The sequence below is a fragment of the Microcaecilia unicolor genome, chromosome 7 (assembly GCF_901765095.1).
Source record: "Microcaecilia unicolor chromosome 7, aMicUni1.1, whole genome shotgun sequence".
In the NCBI taxonomy this organism is placed as follows: domain Eukaryota; kingdom Metazoa; phylum Chordata; class Amphibia; order Gymnophiona; family Siphonopidae; genus Microcaecilia; species Microcaecilia unicolor.
The window spans coordinates 99,379,277-99,399,912 of NC_044037.1; the positions used below are offsets into that span (position 1 = coordinate 99,379,277).

The 20,636-nt window shown below is 48.4% G+C and overlaps 1 protein-coding gene across 2 annotated transcripts in view; it reads right to left on the bottom strand.

Annotated features, from left to right (window-relative positions):
- The window catches only part of LOC115474306 (venom serine protease inhibitor-like), a 187,787-nt gene that overhangs the window by 1,342 nt on the left and 165,809 nt on the right, over positions 1-20,636 (bottom strand). The window lies entirely within an intron of this gene.

Consider the following 20,636-nt stretch of genomic DNA (forward strand, 5'->3'; position numbering starts at 1 on the left):
TCCCTTCTCTCTCAGCTCTGGTCCCGCCCTTGCGGAAACAGGAAATGTGGGTGGGACCAGAGCTGAGAGAGAAGGGAAGGCTGAAGCACCGAGCTTACTAGCCTTTCACTGCTGTCGCTGGGACCCTGAGGTAAGATGAGTTTTAAATTCTGGGCGGCACACAGGAAGGCGAGGGCGGAGGTCTGTTGTGGGAGAAGAGGTCGGGCTGGGGTCAGACTGGCACTTGGAGGAGAGGGAGAGGGGGGCCTGGAATTCGGAGGAGAGGGAGGGGGGCCTGGAACTCGGGGAGAGGAGGGAGAGAGGGCAGAGGGGGAGAGGGAGGGGAGAAGGGGGGAGGAGAGGAGGGGGGAAATGCACCACCTGAAAAAAAAATTCAGTATCCCCAATCATTTTGAAAAGTTGGCTCCTATGCATGAACCTGGAGAAAGTTAGAGCATTTGAAGAACACCAGTGGCAGTTTCTTTACCTGATCTGAGAAAAGAAATGTTAACTCCAGAAAGCTACTCAAGAAGGAGATGATTGTAGAAGATTTACATGTTTAAAAAGCACTACTTTTAGAAAAGGTGATACTTATACATGTATTCATGCAGAACACACAGATTTCAAGGGGTGTGAATTTTCTATTTCTCCACAGAAAATGCCTATAGCAAACAAAAAAAAATCTCCATTGGCATTTATGGATGGATGGTGGACATGGAGAGAGAAGAAATGTCAAAATGGACAAGGAGGCCGTGCAAGAGAGTTAAGAGAAAAGCAGAAATTATCCTTTAAAGTATGTGCAAAGTTAGCCAATTGGGCTATACACATAGCAACCAATAAGAAAACTGCCTGATTGTCAGTAGTTTTCACAGTAAAATCAACGGCAAAGATGATGAAATATGGATTAGGGGTAAGAAATAATATGTGTGTATCTCGTGTATATGCTGTGCATGTGTTGTATCTGTGGAGGGGGCAGATGGGTGTGTTGTGGAAGTTGTAGAGCGGTAACTTTGGGAAGTAGGTACAGTCTGGAGTGAGCCACAGCAGCTACAGGGGGGTAGTTTTTGGGTATGGGTACAGTTTGCAAGATGGTGAAGAAGTTACAGGGTTAGAGTTTTTGATGGTAGGGGCAGTTTGCAGAGGGTAGTTTTGAGGGTGGGGTAATTTGCAAAGTAGTGGGGAAAATTGCCGGGGGGGGGGGGGGGGGGGGGTGGGGGGGGGGGGTGAGATGTTTGAGGACAGCTAATGGAGTGTAGGGCATTTACTGGGTGGGGTAGTTCTGTGACTGGGGCAAATGTTGGGTGGGTAGTATTAGGGGGTGGGGGGGCAGTTTGTGGATTGGGAGTGTAGAGAGCAGGGAGAGGTAGTTTGAAAGGAGCAATCACCTAACTGCTGATTTTCACTATCTAAGGGGCCCCTTTTCCAAACTGCGCCAAAATGTTTTACATAGCAGTAAAAAGGTAGTCTTTCTTTTTTAAGAAATGGTGCAAGCGCTTGCTGCCACCCACTGAGGTGGTGGTAAGGGCTCCCATGCTAACCTGGGCGGTAACCGGGCAGCATGTGGCACTGCCCGATTAACTGCCGGGTACACACCGGCGCTACAAAGAAATAATTTTTATAGTGCTGGATATGACAGTTTGCTGGGGGTGGGAAGTACTGCTGGGCTGGTGTGGTAGCCCGGCGGTACTTCCTTTATGGTGAGTGGTAATACCACATTGGGCTTACGGCCCTAATTTTCTGTACTGGAGAAGCTGGAACTGCATCTCTCACACAAATATATTGAGACTTTTTTTTGGGGGGGGGGGGGGGGGCTTATTTCTTTGACATCCTTGGTCTAATTTGGCCCATTTTTGAACACTGTGTCTTTTCACTGTTTTTTCTGGAATTCCAAATATTATCCAAATCCATTAAATTTTCAATAGTTATTTTCCTCCCAGACAGATGGACAGACATTGCTCAACCCCTTTTGTATAATCCTTTCCAACTTCTGTTGGGCTGAAAAGAATAAAAAATTGAGCTTTGGAACTTGGCTCTTTCATTGGCTCCCCCTGGAGATGGAAATTTACAAAATCCAGGACTTACAGGTTTAAATAGCAAAATCTGCCACTTATATAGACAAGGCCCTGAGTGATGCTCTTTTTTTCTGAATGTGGTTTTTGTAAAATGGCTTTTCCTGCTACATGTGCTGCCAAATACATGTGCTTGTCCTGTGTCCTTATATGTATTTCACAAAATTCAGTGAGTGATAAAATACCCTGGAAATTGTGAATGGCCTGATTTGGATATCTCTTTTCTGATCTAGAAAACCTATTTGCACTTAAAATGTATAAATTTGTTCAGTATTATTTGTTCAGTATTATTTATAGCACAGCCTGTTTCCTTATTTCCAGTCTCTCCAAACATTTTGGGGGTAATTTTATGGAGGGCTTAAACATGTAGAACAGATTTTTACATTCTTAAATAGTCAGTTAAAAAATGACCTGATGTATACACAGGGGTGGACTGACTATATGGACCACTGGGCAGAGCCTGAGGGCCCAAAGGCTCTGGGGGGGGGGGGGCCCAGAGGCTCTCTTCCCCCTCCTGCGCCTCAGTGGGCCCTACCCTGGCCTACTTTGAAGGGCCCTGGTGATCTAGTGGCCTCTTCGGAGGCAGGAAAGAACTCTGCTCTTTCCTGCCCACTGCTGCTGCTGTGTCTGGCACTGCTGCGTCTTAAAAATGGCTGCCAAGAGCCATGAGATTGCCGCAGGGAGTCTCGGAAACCATTAAGAAGTGGCGGTGCCTGATAGAGCAGTGATGGTGGGCAGGAAAGAGTGGGGTTCTTTCCTGCCCCCGAAGAGGCAACAAGGCCATTAGCTAGGCCCAGGGGGCTGTAGTGTGCAAAGGGGGATTACTGGAAATAAAGGCAGGGGGCTGGGGGCACTGGAAATAAAGGTGGGGACGGTAGCGGCATGGGGGGCCCAATGACCCCCCCCCCTCTGCACCGGTGCCCAGATCACTGTCAGTCTGCCCCTGTGTATACATGTGTACAGGCAGGCACAGAGTCCTCATTTAAAATGATATACCTGTAGCCATTCCCAGGGGCAGATCAGGCACAAGATTAGCTCTTGTGCACATATTCTATAAAATACACATATTTGGCACTAATTCTTACTGGCACATACATGCATATATTTACATCTGCTTTCCTCACAGTAATTTTATAAAGACACATATGTTGCCTTTATGAAATAGATGGAACATAACATAAGATGCCAAAATTTAGCCTACAGTGGTCAGCAGGTTTAAAGCCTGCGACAGCTGTGGGCTGAATTAGATCTTAATAATCACGGCCGGGCCTAATCTGGGCACTGGCATTGAATATCTGGTCATTAGCGGCTGTTGACATTTATCCAGGTGCCGGATGATATTCAGACCAGGGCCTGGGTAATTGCCTGAATAAAGTTAGGACAGTCTTTTCATAAGCTGCCTTAATCGCTGAACATGGGTTACAAAATCAAAACCAGGAGAGATCAAAACACATAAATCTCTCACGCTCTCTACAATGGTTTCTATGTTTATTCCACATAGCATCAAATCCAATTTACATGGAAAGGCTTCCGATTTATTGATGCTCAATAGCTCTGTTTTATCCATATTCACTACTAGACCATTCAACTTAAACCGATCAAGTATACTCTCTAACACTGAGCAAATCTGGTGCCTCACAAGGTATCATTATCCTTCATTGGAATAATCAACTGTACATTATCTGAATATATACAGAACGACCAACCAAGCTGTCTATGGTCCTTTTCCTGGTCCATGTATATCAGCCCCCTATCACATACAGCCCCTTTGAATTTCTATAACTGCCAAATATTAAACCATTCTAATTTTTGTACATCACTTTTAATGTTGCATACTACCACTGGTTGGCCACTCTGTTGAAAATGTTTATCTCATCTGCAAAAAGACAAACTTTTCCTTCTAACCCTTCGGCAATGTTGCTCATAAATATATTGAATAGAATCAGCCCAGTACCAATCCCTGAGGCCCTCCATTATTCACCTTTATTGTCTTTGAGGGCTCGATGCACACAGGTAGCTGTAAAATTTAGCGAGCCGCAAACAGCAAGTGATACACACAGGTGATCGCATGCAAATGAGATGCATGGATCCCTCTTTGTGCATCGGTTGCTGTTTGTGAGTCCAAGCTGTCAAATGCATTTGACGGCTCCCGATGCACACCTGCATCCAACCCTGACCACCCACACTAAGCATCAATGGCTCTGGTGGCCTAGTGATCCCCCGCACTCTCCTGACCCATCCCCTTCTCTCCGTACCCTTCTTAAAAGGTTGGAGGCAAGAGGGTGGGAGCAACACCTCCTGCCTTGGATCCCCGCTGCTTCCAAAATGATGGAGCCCAGCCCAGTCTGATGTATCCTTATAAGGCCCTCCCCAGTGCATCTCAGATTGCACCAGCCATTTTGGAAGAACTGGGGCCCAGAGTTAGGAGGGTGGGAGGTATTGCTCATGCTCTCCTGTCTATAATCTTTTAAGGTGGGTCAGGGTGGTGCAGGGAGGGGGGGTCACTAGGCCACCATGGCAATTGATGTTGGTGCGGGGGAGGGGGGGGTCCCTAGGCCATAGGGCCATCTTTGCTTGGTGCGGGGGGGGGGGGGGGGGGGAGGGAGGGGGGCAGTCACAGAGGTGAGAGGTAGGGGAGTACAAACAGGCAGCCTTTGCAGCTGTCTGCTTCTGCTTCCCTCCTTCTGACAGCTCCAGAGCAGCCATAAATTAGCTCATTAGAGCTAGGCACCCCTGGAGCTGTGCATCTCCCGATGCTCATTATTAATGAGCTCATTTGCAAGGGGTTCTTGATGGCTGCTAACAGCACAAGTTAGAGCCACGGAAAACCCCTTTATGCATTACTTGCTAAATAATGTTGCTTTAGACTGGCTAGAGACACTCTAAAGCAAACGTTAACAGCATGGTAAACATTGTGCATTGTGCCCTGTGTGATTTCTGTTTACTACTACCTTCTGTCACCTGTGAGTCAATCAATTTCTGATCCAGTTTACCAACTCAAGTCCCATCCCCAAGCTGCTCAGGTAATTTATGAGTTTCCTGTGAGGTTTTGGGCACCTTGGGTAGACTGGAAGGAATATGCAGGTCTTTATCTGCTGTCATTTACTACGTTACTCATGTCATTTGACACAATTTGCCTTTGATAAAGCCATGTTGCCTCAAATCTTGTAACCCACTGGATTGTAGAAAGTTAACTATTGGGCTCATTTTCAAAAGAGAATGACGCCCATCTTTCGACACAAATCGGAAGATGGGCGTCCTTCTCACAGGGTCGTCCAAATCGGTATAATCGAAAATCGATTTTGGACATCCCAAACTGCTTTCCGTCACAGAGACGGCCAAAGTTCAAGGGGGCATATCGGAGGCGTAGCGAAAGCGGGACTTGGGTGAGCCGAACACATGGACGTCCTCGACCCATAATGGAAAAAAAAAAGGGTGTCCAAGGCACAAAAAGGTGGATGAAATGACCAGATGACCACCGGAGAGAATTGGGGATAAACTCCTCTTACTTCCCCAGTGGTCATTAACCCCCTCCCACCCTCAAAAAAAATATATTTAAAAATATTTTTTGCCAGCTTCTATGCCAGCCTCAGATGTCATACTCAGGTCCATCACAGCAGTATACAGGTACCTGGAGCAGTTTTAGTGGGTGCAGTGCACTTCAGGCAGGTGGACCCAGGCCCATTCCCCTCCCTACCTGTTACGTTTGTGGAGGAAACAGCGAGCTCTCCAAAACCCACCAGAAACCCACTGTACCCACATCTAGGTGCCCCCCTTCACCCATAAGAGCTATGGTAGTGGTGTACAGTTGTGGGTAGTGGGTTTTAGGGGGAGTTTGGGGGGCTCAACAGACAAGGTAAGGGAGCTATGTTCCTGGGAGCATTTTATGAAGTCCACTGCAGTGCTCCCTAGGGTGCCCGGTTGGTGTCCTGGCATGTAAGGGGGACCAGTGCACTACAAATGCTGGCTCCTCCCACAACCAAAGGGCTTGTATTTTGTTGTTTCTGAGATGGGCGTACTTGGTTTCCATTATCGCCGAAAATCAGAAACGACCAAGTCTAGGGACGACCATCTCTAAGGACGACCAAAATTTCAAGATTTGGACATCCATGACCGTATTATTGAAACAAGTGATGGACGTCCATCTTGTTTCGATAATACGGGTTTCCCCGCCCCTCCATCAGGACATTTTGCGAGGACGTCCTCAACAAAACTCCTCCACACTTTCCTTCAACAGTATCTCCATTATTTTTCCCATCACTGAGAGAACACTCCACCTCTTCTCTGTCTCTGCCTTTATAGAGAAAAGGTTTGTTTGTATATTAATACTTTTCAAATATTTGAATGTCTGTATCATATCACCCCTTTCTCTCCTTTCCTCCCAAGTGTGCATCTTCATGTCATCAAGTTGCTTTTCATATGTCTTGTGGCACAAACCCTATATCATTTTCGTCATTTTACTCTGAACCACATCAAGTTTTTTTACTTCCTTAGCAAAATGCAGCCTCCAAAACGCAACACAATACTCCAAGTGGGGCCTCACCAATGACTTGTATAGGGGCACCAACACCCCCCTTTCTTCTGCTGGTTATACCCATCTCTATGCACTCCAACATCTTTCTGGCTGTGGCCACCCGCCTTATCGCATTGTTTTGTCACCTTGCTATCCTCAGAAATCATCATCCCAAGGTCCCTCTCCTGAGATGTACTGATCAATCTCTCTTTCCTATCTCTTACATCTCCTTTGGATTTCTGCATCCCAAGTGCATCACTCTGCATTTCTTCACATTAAATTTTATCTGCCAGACCTTTGACCATTCTTCTAATTTTTGGTTTCTACTCTCTCCGGCATATCCACTCTGTTAGCTATCTTTGTGTCATCAGCAAAAAGACAAGCTTTTCCTTCTAACCCTTCAGCCCCAGTACCGATCCCTGAGGTACTCCACCTTGCTTTCCTCTAAGTGACCTACATTTATCACCATCCTCTGTCACCTGACGGCCAGTTTCCAATTCAGGTCAACATTTTGGGTTCTAAGTTCAGCCCTCTCAGCTTATACAAGACTTTCTTCTGAGGAACTGTATTAAAGGTTTTGCTGAAATCCAAGGAGATTACATCAAGCACATGTCCTTGATCCAGTTCTTTGGTCACCGAGTCAAAGAAATCAATCAAATTTTGTTTTTCAGGATTTTCCTTTGGTAAAGCCATGTTGCCTCAGAACATGTAACCCACTGGATTCTAGAAAGTTAACTATCTTTTCCTTCAGCAGTGACTCCATTATTTTTCCTGCCACCGATGTCAAGATTACTGTCCTGTAGTTTCCCCACTTCTTCTCTGTTCCTGCTGTTGTGAAGAAAGCCTCCAATCCCACAAAACTTCTCAGGTCTCTAAAAATCTATTAAATAAATCTTAAAGAGGTCCTGCTAAAGATTTCTCTAAGCTTCCTCAGTATCTTGAGATGTATCCCATCTGGCCCCATAGCTTTGTCCATTTTCAGATTTTCAAGTTGTTTATAAATGTTTTCTTCTGTGAACAATGACAATATCTACTCCATTCCCAGATATACTCTGGGCAGCCAACCAGTCCTTCTTCAGGATTTTCTTCTGTAAAGACCAAAGAGAAGCATTTGTTTAGTATACTCTTCATGTGGCTGTTCTCAGCATCTTTCAGTCGTACAATTCCATTCCTAGCTTTTCTTCTTTCCCTAATATACCTGAAAAAGGTCTTGTCACTTCTCTTTACATCTTTTGCAATTTTTTTCATCCACCAGTGCTTTTGTTAGCCATATTTCCCTCTTTGTTTTTTTAGTTTAATCTAGTAATCTTTTCCATGATCCTCTTGTTGCATTCTTCTGTATTTCTTGAACGCAGTCTCTTTTGCCCTTATTTTTTTTTCGGGCATTTGTTTGGAGAAATATATAGGCTTCTTGTTTCTCATGTTTTGTTTACTTTCTTTTATAAAGATCTGTTGCCATGTTTATAGCAGTTTTCAGATTGGAACCATTTCCCTTCTACTTCTCTTATGCCTAACCATGCCATCAGCTCCTTCTTCAGGTATTCTCCAATTTTACTAAATCAAGCATGTCTGAAATCCAGTACTTTGAGTTTTGTGTACCTGCACTCCGCTTTTGCTCTTGTATCAAACCATATTGTTGTGATGATCACAAATGCCTAAGGTGGGAACCCACCCAGACATTGGAAACCTTCCTCCATTTGTGAGCACTAGATCCAGTGTTGACCCTTCCCTCATGGTTACTTCCACCATTTATCTGAGAAAGCAGTTTGACAGGCATCCATAATCTCTCTGCTCTTTCCAGTTCTGCTGATGGGACATTCCAATCCCATCAAACAAGTAGAAATCTCACAGCAAACAGAACCAAGTTTATGGTATCTTGATCAGATTCCTTGGTCCAGCTTCTCCATTTGTGCTGGAAGTCTGTAGATAACAACCCGTCTAGATACACGTTCCAGCTTCTCTTTCCAGGACAATCCATATAGCTGCTTCCTTTCCCCAAATTCCCTGCATTTCTGCTGCTCTAATATTAATTTTTTACATACAGTGCTACTTCACCATTTTGGACCTCCCCTATCCTTCCTAAAAAGATTATAGCTTCGCATCCATTCCTGAAAATCATTGAACCATACCTTTGTAATGGCTAACAATATCCAAGGTCTTTCCTCAAACATCAGGGCTTATAAATCTTGAAACCTTTTACTTTTGGCCTGGTTTTCTATAATAACATTACTTTTCCTACAGGCCATCATGTTTTTCCTGGGGGTGACTTTCTGAATTCACTTGCTTCCTTTTGTCACCCCCCACTCTCTAGTTTAAATGTCTAGAAACATACTGTCCTAAATTTCTCTCCAGGGATCCTATAAAGTCAGCTGGAGGATAGAAATATAGCAAATTATAGCAGCAAGCAACGCTGCAAGTGAGAGGAAAGAAGTCCCCCCCCCCCCCTTTTTTCCAGTATAGTATAGATTACGCAAGCCAGCAGTATAGAATCTATGAATCAAATCAAACTCAAAAATCTGAAAATACATAGATTTAGAAAAACTTAGCTTTCAGGCTTGTAGTGCTTTTTTAGGAATTCCCAACTCTCCAGCATAAAATTCTCACTAGGGGCTACATGACAGCAGCCAGGTTGAAGGCAGTGAAGAGTACCTTGAATAACTTGTGTTGGAGGTTGTGTAACCATTACGCATATTATCATATTTTCTGGGATTCTGCCCACTTGTCCAGTATGACTGGGAGTAAATTTAAGAAGAAAACCAAAGCCCTTGTTTATATAGCTAAGACCATGGACTTGTAAGTTTACCTACTCTTGCATATGCCTTCCAAGCTGGACATGGGGATAAAAGCTCAGCTTCCAAAAAAACACCTTGTTTTTTGGCAGTAAGGAACCCTTCCTGCTAATTGGAAGAACCCCAAAGTTTGAAAGGGGAAGGGGGGAATGGGACTTGATATACTGTCTTTCTGAGGTTTTTGCAACTACATTCAAAGCGGTTTACATATATTCAGGTACTTATTCTGTACCAGGGGCAAAGGAGGGTTAAGTAACTTGCCCAGAGTCACAAGGAGCTGCAAATGGAATCAAACTCAGTTTCCCAGGACCAAAGTCCACTGCACTAACCACTAGGCTACTCCTCCTGGGATTTGATATACTGCCTTTCCGTGATTACAATCAAAGCAGTTTACATATCATATATATAGGTAGTCATTTGTATCTGAGGCAGTGGAGAGTAAGTAATTTGCCCAGAGTCACAAGATGCTGCAGTGGGAATTGAACCTAATTCCCCAGGTTCTCAGGCTGCTGCACTAACATAGGCTACACCTCCACACAAATATGTGCTTGCATACAAGATCACTGGAAGAGCGATGAAAGCATGGAAATGTGGAATCCATGGTACAAGGTGTTGAGAGGTGAATGTATAAGTAGATTGGAGGTGAATGAACGGTATTTGGTGCATGAGAGATGCTTTGCCTTGAACCCAGGGTACAGTTCAGGGTATGGGAGTTGCTTGCTTAAGATGTTTGAGTTAATATTTGTTCCATAATCATCAAGCTGATCAATCCATAGACTGGTGGGTTGTGTCCAATCTACCAGCAGGTGGAGATAGAGAGGCAAACTTTTGCCTCCCTATACGTGGTCATGTGCTGCCGGAAACTCCTCAGTATGTTCTCTATCTCAGCAGTGTTGTGGTCACACACAGCAGCAGCTCTGGCCCTAGGCCTCCAAGCCTAATTTTTAGGTTTTGTTGAGTGCCTGGGGTTGAGGGGCTCTTTTGAGCAAGTGCAAACCTGGGTGGTGCCAGGTCCCTCCTTTCTCCCCCCTCCCGCTGGCTCCGTTAAAAAAAAAAAAAAAAAAAAAAAAATTTGAACGGCCTTAAAAGGCGTTTATTTCGACGTTATTTAAGCGTCTATTGCAGCTACTCACTGAGACACCAGGTCGTTACAACTCGGAGGCGGACAGCAGGTAATTTTACCTTTTATAGCGGGCAGGGGGTTCCCCGATTCTTCTCCTCGTGGCACATTGGCGTCGGAGGGCGAGGGCGCAAAGGGTCGCTCCCCGGGTCGCTCGAGCGCTTCTAGAGGGGATGCGGGGGTCTTCAAGCCTGATTCGCCCTTGGTGGGTGACAGTTTCGCGACCGATGCATGTCCCCGGTCCTTCCTCCGGCGTGGCGGTTTTTCCCGCCATAAACGCCCAATCCCCCGCTCCTCGCCTCCGCCATCTTGGCCGGCCACGCGGCTCGGACGGCTTCTTCTTGGGCCGCCCTTGAGGTTGGAGACATTAATGCCATGAACGCCCTTAATATTTGGGCGACGGCACAGAAGCGGCTAAAGTTAAGAGCCGTTCTCCCCGCGGCCGGGCCTCCTTCGCAGAGTTTTCGCGCCGGAACGCCATTTTGGATGCGCAGCATGTCCTCTCCCCCGCTGTTGCGAGCGCCGTTGAGAGCGCGCCTAGGGGCTGTTGCCCAGGCTGCGGAAGTGCACAGTCTGGGGGGTTCTCCCCCGAGTTGTTTTGCTGCTGCATCGGGCCTTCCTCATGCACACACTGCCCCCGCTCCCTCCTCTGGTAAGAGGTTGAGGTTCCCAGAGGTAGACGCCCTCGGGTTGATTCCAGCCTTGGAGGAATTTGTCTCCTCCGATGTAGATGAGGCAGCGTGTCTGAGGTCTCCCAACGTCCTTTGCGGATTCCTTGGAGGAGACGGATCCCCGCTCGGATGGAGCGGATTGACCCCTCTGCAGCGCGGCTTGTTTTCGCCCAGAGGATTTGCCCAACCTGGTGTTACAGGCTGGACACTTTGAAGATATCCGCTCCGGAGGACGTCTCTCCCTCAGCCCCTGTTGGCTCTGCCATTATGCTGGGGACGAAGCGCCCGCCTAGAACCTTCCACGTGCATGATGCCATGCACACCTTAATTTCGGCTCAATGGGATGATGCCCCAGAAGGCGAGCCTTAAAGTGTAGGGCTATGTCCCGCCTCTATCCTTTGGGCTGTGAGGTGAACGTGAGGCCTATCTGTGGCCTACCGTGGATTCTTTAATCACTGTCGGTGACTAAGAAAACGGCATTGCCGGTGGAAGGTGGCACGGCCCTAAAGGACGCCCAAGACAGGAGATTGGAGGCGGCCTTAAGGTCGTCCTTTGAGGCGGCTGCTTTAAGTTTGCAGGCTCAGTTGCGGCTCCTATGTGGCCAGGGCGTGCCTGACTATGGTGCAGCGGGCTTCCCCCTCGGATCATTCCTTGAGGGATGATTGGCCAGCCCTGGAATCGGGCTTAGCCTATTTGGCAGACTTGCTGTATGATGTCTTGAGAGCCTCAGCTAAAGGCATGGCTCAGACTGTCTCTGCGCGGCGGTGGCTTTGGCTGAAACATTGGTCTGCTGACCACGCCTCAAAATCCCGCCTGGCTAGATTGCCTTTTAAAGGCAAGCTGCTCTTTGGGGTCGGCTGGACAAAATCGTGACCGATCTCGGCACGTCTAAGGGCAGAAGTTACCGGAGGTCAGGGCTCGGGCTAGTTGCTCGTCCTGGTACCCTCCAGAGGACGGTTTCAGGAAGCCCGTCGGTACCCGCCCGGGCGCAGGTCTGGGTGCTTCTGCCCCCTCTTCCTTTAAGAGGGAATTTCTCCCCCAAGCAGCATCCTTCGCAGAGACCGCCGTCCCGGAGGTGCTCCCTCCGGTCCTCCCCCAGGGTCTCGTACCCAATGACGGGGTTTGGTCCACGCCCCAGTGCAGATTGGAGGACGGCTGTCCTCGTTTCTGGGCGAGTGGACCACAATAACTTCAGACGCTTGGGTGCTGGAAGTCATCAGAGCCGGCTACAAGCTAGAGTTCTGCCGACCCTTAAGAGACGGGTTTGTACTCTCTCCCTGCAAGTCTCCGGTCAAAGCTGTGGCAGTGCAGCAGACTTTGGACAATCTGATCCGCCTGGGTGCGGTCGTTCCGGTGCCAGAAAGTCAGCTTGGCAAGGGGCGTTACTCCATTTACTTTGTGGTACCAAAGAAAGGAGGTTCTGTCCGGCCTATCCTCGACCTCAAAGGGGTCAATCGGGCCTTGAAAGTGCGGCACTTTCGCATGGAGACTCTCCGCTCTGTTATAGCGGCAGTGAAGGCAGGGGAGTACCTGGCATCCTTGGACATCAAGGAAGCGTACCTGTATATTCCCATCTGGCCTCCTCATCAACGCTTTCTGCGTTTTGCAGTCCTGGGCCGACACTTCCAGTTCAGAACCCTCCCGTTCGGGTTGGCTACTGCTCCGCGGACCTTTTCCAAGGTAATGGTGGTCATAGCGGCCTTCCTGCGAAAGGAAGGAGTACAAGTCCATCCTTATCTGGACGACTGGTTGAGTCCGAGCCCCCCTCTTATGCAGAGTGCGGCAAAGCTGTGGACCGGGTAGGTGCTCTTTTGAGTCCCTGGGATGGATCATCAACTGGGAGAAGAGCCAGCTGCGCCCGACTCAGTCCCTGGAGTATCTGGTAGTTCGATTCGACACCCAAGTGGGCAGAGTGTTTCCTGCCAGACAATCGGAATTGTCAGCTTCAGGCTCAGGGTGGACCAGTTCCTAGTAGACTCTCCTCTTCGGGCTTGGGACTATGTGCAGCTGTTGGGCCTCTATGACGGCCACGATTGGAAGTAGTGCCCTCGGGCCAGGGCTCATATGAGACCACTACAACACTCTCTGCTGCAGCGCTGGACTCCGATGTCGGAGGATTATGCGGGCGTCTTCCCTTTGATCCAGCAGTGCGCAAGGCGCTGAGCTGGGTGGATGCAGACAGGCAAGTTGTCTGCGGGAATGCTCTTGGTGTCCCCAGAGTGGATGTCGTCACGACGGACGCCTCGTTATCGGGCTGGGGAGCCCACGCTTGGGAAGGACAGCGCAGGGGCTCTGGTCTCCTGCAGAGGCAAAGTGGTCTATCCAACCTCCTGGAACTCAGAGCCATTCGGTTGGCGCTTTTGGAGTTCATCCCGGTACTGGTGTTGAAGCCTGTACGGGTCCTGTCGGACAATGCCACGGCTGTGGCCTATGTCAACCGCCAGGGATGGTACCAAGAGCGCCCCTCTAGCCAAGGAAGCTATGAGTCTATGCCAGTGGGCGGAAGCGAACCTGGAACAGCTGTCAGCGGCCCACATTGCCGGAGTCATGAAGTTCAAGGCGGCTTTCTCAGTCGCCATACCTTGGAGCCCGGAGAGTGGCAGCTATCTGCTCAGAGCGTCTTGGACTCACAAAGCGCTGGGGCCAGCCGAGCCTAGATCTGATGGCGTCATCGGACCAATTGCCAGTGCCGCGCTTTTTTCAGCAGAGGATGGGACCCTCGATCCCTGGGAGTAGATGCTCTTCTCCAACAATGGCCGACACAAGAGCTTCTCTATGTGTTCCCGCCCTGGCCCATGTTGGGCAGGGTACTAGACCGGGTGGCAAAGCATCCGGCAGGATAATCCTGGTGGGTCCGGATTGGCCAGGCGTTCCTGGTATGCGGACTTGATCAGGCTCTCAGTCGACGATCCTCTGCGGCTGCCAGTGGAGCAGGGCCTGTTACATCAGGGTCCCGTGGTGATGGTAGGATCCCTCCCCCTTTGGTCTTACGGGCCTGGCTATTGAGCCGGCAGCGTCTGAGGAAGAAGGGCTTCTCAGACAGGTCATCGCCACTATGCTGAGAGCGAGGAAACGCTCTACTTCTACTTCTTACGCCAGGGTTTGGCGTATCTTTGCAGCGTGGTGTGAAGCAGGCTCTCTTTCTCCTTTCACTGCTCCAATTTCTTCAGTGTTGGCGTTCCTGCAAGAAGGTCTGGACAAAGGCCTGTCGCTCAGTTCCCTTAAGGGTCCAGGTAGCGGCTCTGCGTTGCTTCAGGGGCCGCCTGAAGGTGCTTCCCTGGCTTCGCAGCCAGATGTTGGTGCGCTTTCTCAAGGGGGTTAATCACCTGCGCCCAATCCTCTGCACTCAGTGGTGCCTGCGTGGAATCTCAACCTGGTGCTAAGAGCATTGCAGAAGCCGCCGTTGAACCCTTGTCAAGGGCATCTCTGAAGAGAACTGACGTTGAAAGCAGTCTTTTTGGTGGCTATCTCTTCAGCCAGAAGAGTTTCCGAGCTCCAGGCGCTCTCATGTCGAGAGCCTTTTCTACAGTTCACTGAGGCAGGGGTGACTATTCGCACTAGTGGCCTTCCTTCCTGCCCAAGATTGTTTCTCGCTTCCATGTGAATCAGCAGCTATGTCTCCCTTCCTTTCGTAGGGAGGACTACCCAAGGGAGTTACTCTGCTCTTAAATATCTGGATGTGAGACGAGTCATCATCAGATACTTGGAGTGACCAATGATTTCCGGAAATCGGATCATCTGTTTGTCCTGTTTGCAGGTCCTCGTAAGGGTCTGCAGGCTGCTAAGCCTACAGTGGCAAGATGGGTCAAGGAAGCCATTGCAGCGGCTTATGTGGCCAGCAGGGAAGGTGCCGCCTATCCAGCTGAAGGCTCACTCCACGAGAGCTCAGGCGACCTCGATGGCAGAGGCCGGATCCGTTCCTTGGAAGAGATATGCAAGGGCGGCAACTTGGGCTTCGGCTCATACATTCTCCAAGCATTACCGTTTGACTGTGGCCGCACGGGCGGAGGCCCGGTTTGGAGCTTCAGTGTTGAGGTCAGGGATTTTCTATGTCCCGCCCTGGGTGAGTACTGCTTCGGTACATCCCACCAGTCTATGGATTGATCAGCTTGATGATATGGAAGGTAAAATTATGTATAATCATACCTGATAATTTTCTTTCCATTAATCATAGCTGATCAATCCATAGCCCCTCCCAGATATCTGTACTGTTTTTATTCTGGTTGCATTTCAGGTTCAAGTTTAGTCTTCAGTTACTTCAGAAAGACTTCGTGTTCAAGTTTTTCACTTGGATTCTTCAAGAGTTAAGACGAGTTTGTGTTACAGTGAGCTGCTGCATTCCTCTCCCCTCCGTTTTACGGGGCTGGATTGAGACTTAAAATTCTGCCGGCACTCCCTCCCGCTTCGTGCGGCTGTAGGGCAGCTTTGTACCCCTCCCGCTTCGGCGGTGTTAGGGTCAGTCAGCTCCTCCCGCGGTTGCGGTTGCAGGATAAGCCAGATCCCCCCGCATCGGCGGGTGTGGTGTCCCTCCCCCGCTCCGCGGGGATGAGCTGGACGGATTCCCCTCCCCCACTTGTGTGGGGATGAGCTGGGTTAATTCCCCTCCCCCGTTTCGGCGGTGGTGAGCTGGGCAGAGTGTCCCTTCGTGGGTGTAATTCTCTAAGTGCTGAGTCCTGTGGATGGAGCTTTGATATCGACATACTGAGGAGTTTCCGGCAGCACATGACCACGTATAGGGAGGCAAAAGTTTGCTCTCTATCTCCACCTGCTGGTAGATGGACACAACCCACCAGTCTATGGATTGATCAGCTATGATTAATGGAAAGAAAATTATCAGGTATGATTATACATAATTTTACCTTCATTGTCATTGGGGCTGTGCTGTCCTGAATGAGAGAGTCTTTTCCCTCCTATTAGTAGATGGAGGTAGAGAAAACTGATCATTTCCAATGAACTTACCAGTATAACCTGCTGGTGCACAGTGGAAAACTCTAGTATTTTCTCATCCCTCCAGCAGATGATAGGTTGTTCAGGCTGGTGCTCCTGGTCCATGGCCTAGCTCTCTGCTCTGCAGGCTGAGGTTGAACAGTGTTGTTGAGCCTAATGGCTACCCCCAGGTTCCTGGTAATGAGACCTGGACCCGTAGGAGTGTGAAGCATGGCTCTGCTGCACCCAGTCATGCTTTTTAGCATCCATTGCGTCAATCATTGGCTCGGCCCCACAGGGCTCTGCCAGAGGGGTGAGTCCCCATTCCCCCTCCCCTTCTTGCCTGAACACTCTGGGTGTTTTAGTTCCCAGACACCAAAACTAATTAGCTGTGCCTGGTTTAACTTTATTTCCTCATTAACGTGTGAAACAATTCTTCCCGAGGGGAATATTTCGCAACATGATACAATCAATGGTACTAAGCTATGTGGACTACTGCAACGGAATAAATGCAGGATGCAAAGAGCAAATCTTAAAGAAACTGCAGTCTGCTCAGAACACGGCAGCTAGGCTTATCTTTGGAAAAACCCGATTTGACAGTGCGAAACCCCTTCGAGAAAAACTACACTGGCTACCAGTCAAAGAACGAATTACTTTCAAAATCTGCTCACTGGTTCATAAAATAATCCATGGTTTAGCTCCGGAATACAAGTCTGACTTGATCGACCTACCAACGAGAAACACATCAAAATCAGCAAGAACATACCTAAATCTGCACTTCCCAAGATGTAAAAGACTCAAATACAAATCAACATATGTGTCCTACTTTTCCTACATTAGCACAAAACTGTGGAACGCTTTACCAGAAATCTTGAAAAACATGAATGGCCACCTAAACTTCCGGAAAGGCCTAAAATCTCACCTATTTAAAAAGGCATACCCCACCAATCAAACATAAATGCCCATCTCTGCAACACAACTAATGCACGGTTCAACCAGGACACATATTTTCCGTTGCACGATCCCCCAATGTGGTTATACCACATTAGCTTTATCTAACTGTTTTACCACAACATCACTTTGTATTTGTCTACACCGGAGTCCGCAAGTGCCTCTCCGGAGCTATGTAAGCCACATTGAGCTTATAAATGAGTGGGAAAATTTGGGATAGAAATGTAACAAATAAATTAATTAATTAGTTAAAGGAATGAAGCTAATTGAGTAAAAAAAAAAAAACAACAGTCTGCTTTGTAGCCGTAAAAAAAATGAAGAAGTGGGGAGGGAGATACAGAAGAGATGCCAGAGCCTCATGCTGAGGTCTGCTCGAGTGAGCAGGCAGGCTTTTGCCCAATAGCCATGTGGCCGGACATGCCTGCTGGCAGAGGCTGCTCTGCCTGTAAGAGTCAGCAGATGAGCACAGCTGTTGGCTCTGTCTGCCCCTCTTGTTTTTGACTTTGGAAACAGTCTTAGGGGAGGGGCAAGATCAGTGGAGTGGAGGAGTGGCCTAGTGGTTAGGGTGGTGGACTTTGGTCCTGAGAAACTGAGTTCGATTCCCACTTCATGCACAGGCAGCTCCTTGTGATTCTGGGCAACTCACTTAACCCTCCACTGCCCCATGTAAGCCGCATTGAGCCTGCCATGAGTGGGAAAGCACGGGGTACAAATGTAACAAAATAAATAAATCAGGGGACATGGAGGCATCAGGACCCATGGTTCCAATGTTCTTGATGGGAATAGCAACCATGTTGGAACCCGTCTCATTTTTTCTCCTACTGCACTTTCTGTGCAGTTTCTGCAAGCCCTACAGGTGGAGGCTGGCCTTTCACCCAGCGGTAGAACCCCATCTGGGGTCCCATTGTCAGGGCTTAGCATTGCGGTAGGACTGGATGGCGTCTGAGGCTCCAGACACCTTGGAGTGGCTCCCGGAGGATCCAGAAGGTCTCTCAGACTGTAAGTCTCCCCTCTGATTCAGATTCTAAACAGGATCAGCCTACAAGAGATCAGGCTCTTTAGACAAGAGGAACTCTCTCATCTCATTGCCATTGTTTTGGAGTCCTTGGGCTCTCCAGAGCACCTATTGCCAACCCCTCCAAAGGAAGCCCTCTTTTGAAGGGAGTGGTGGGTCCTTGAAGCATTTCCTGCTTCACAAAGCACTCTCCCGCATGATGTTGGTGGAGTGGGAGTCCCCATATGGGGATTTCAGAGGTACCAGTGCCCTAGATTTGCCTGCATTTGTTTGCCCCTGAGGAGCTGCAAAAATACTGGAAGTAACCCAAAGTAGACGCGCTGTAGCAGAGTAAGGGGGTTTAGTTCTCAGGGATCTCCATGGGAAGTGGATGGATCAGCAGCTTAGGCTCAGGTTTGCCTTTGTGGTGTCTAGTGTACAGGCTGTCATCTTTGGGGGCAACGTTGGCTACTGATATGCTGCATTGGTTGCAGCAGTTGCTGGAGTCCACAGTGGTCTCTCATCTGGAGTTGGGCATAGCCTTCCTGGCTGACGTCCTTTAGGATTTGGTGCATTTATCTTCTCGCTTTGTAGCTTCCTCTGTGGTACGTCACCGTTGGTTGTGGTTGCACCATTGGTTTGAGGACGTGGCCTCCAAGAAGTTTCTCGGTCAACTGCCCTTTCAGGGACAGTTGCTATTTGGAGATGACATGGAGAAACTAGTGAAGGATATGAGTAAAGCTAGGCATCTTCAGCTTCCTGAACATAGGCATAAAGGTTCTCAGCAGTACCCAGCAACTAGAGGTTGCTCTAAGGGGGCTGGCCACGTTGGGGCGCATTGATGCTCGATGGCCCAGACTTCAGCAGCTGGTAGGCCAGGTTCCTTTCGTAGCCTCAAAAGGTCCTGAGGCTCAGGTTCTATCCAATTAGGGTGCACCAGGCCACTTTGTGGTCCCGGTAGGAGGCAGGTTTTCTTTTGTTAATTTTTTCTTTATTCTTATTTGATATACTGCCTTTCCTGAAGACATAGCAAAGCAGTTTACAAACTAAAATCTTCTACCATGAGTGGGCCTGCATCTCATCAGACCAGTAGGTTCTGGAGGAGTTTGAAAATGGTTGTTCCCTGGAGCTAGCCCACATGTTCCCAATGCCTCTATGGTGTCTCCCTGTGGCTTGGAGTTAAGGTGACAGGCTGTCGCTCTTACTCTGCAGAATCTTCTCGAGCTGGGGGTGGTGGTGTTTGTGAGCATTACTCCATTTAGTACATGATCCTAAAGAAGGAAGGTTCTTTTTGGCCTCTTCGATCTGTGGTTGCCTTGGTTCATCTGGGTAAATTTTTGAACTCCTTGGATCTCACAGAGGCCTATTTGCACATTCCCATTAGTAGATCATCACAATAGGTACCTTTGCTTCTTTGTGCTGTGGCACCACTATCAGTTTTGGGCCCTGTCCTTCAGGTTGGTCATGGCTCCCCACACCATTTCCAAGGTCATGGTAGTGGTGGCGGCATATTTGTGGCATCAAGGTATTTGGGTTCACCCTTCTCAGAATGATTGATTGATTTCGGTCAACTCAGAGTTAATTACTACCACTCAGATAATTACCCTTCTGTAGGGTCTGGGCTAGGTAGGTCGAGTCAAGTCACCTGCTCCATTCCCAAGCCCTAGAGTTCCTGGAAGTCCACTTTGACACACCACAGGGGATGGTTTGCCTTCCGGAGGACCAGATGGCCAAACTTCAAGGCCAGAAGCACAGACTGTGTGAGCTGTCAGCTCCCAGAGTTTGGGACTATCTGCATTTCCTGGGCTCTGTGGCAGCAACTTTGGAGGTGGTGCCTTGTATGCAAGTGCACATACGTCTTTTGCAGTCAGCCTTCTTTTCTTACTGGGCTCCAGTTTCTCAGGACGGCTGAAGTGGAGGGCGGCCACTCTAAACTCAAAGTCCTGGATTTCAAGCGAGCTGACTTCAATAAAATGGGGGAATACCTGAGGAAGGAGCTGATGGGCTGGGAGGACGTACGAGAAGTGGAAGGACAGTGGTCCAGGCTGAAAGAAGTAATAAATAGGGCCACAGACCGTTATGTAAGGAGAGTAAATAAAAGCAAGAGAAAAAGGAAACCGATATGGTTCTCCAAGCAAGTGGCTGAGAAAATAAAGATTAAAGAGTTAGCGTTCCGGAAATATAGAAAATCTCAAGAAAAGGAACACGGGGAGGAATATCGGATGAAACTGAAAGAAGCCAAGAGAGAGGTACGTCTGGCAAAGGCGCAAGCGGAAGAACAAATGGCTAGAAATGTAAGAAGGGGAGACAAAAACTTCTTCAGGTATATTGGTGAAAGGAGAAAGACAAAAAAGGGAATTGTAAGACTAAAAGATACAGCGAAACGCTATGTAGATAATGATGAAGAAAAGCCAATTTGCTAAATAGATACTTTTGTTCTGTTTTCACTGAAGAAATCCTGGAGAAGGACCGCGAGGGACTGGCAAAAGTACACCTGAGAATGGAGTGGATAAAGCACCGTTCACGGAAGAGAGTGTGTATCAACAACTTGGAAAGCTAAAGGTGGACAAAGCCATGGGACCGGACGGGATCCACCCCAGAATACTGAGGGAGCTCAGAGAGGT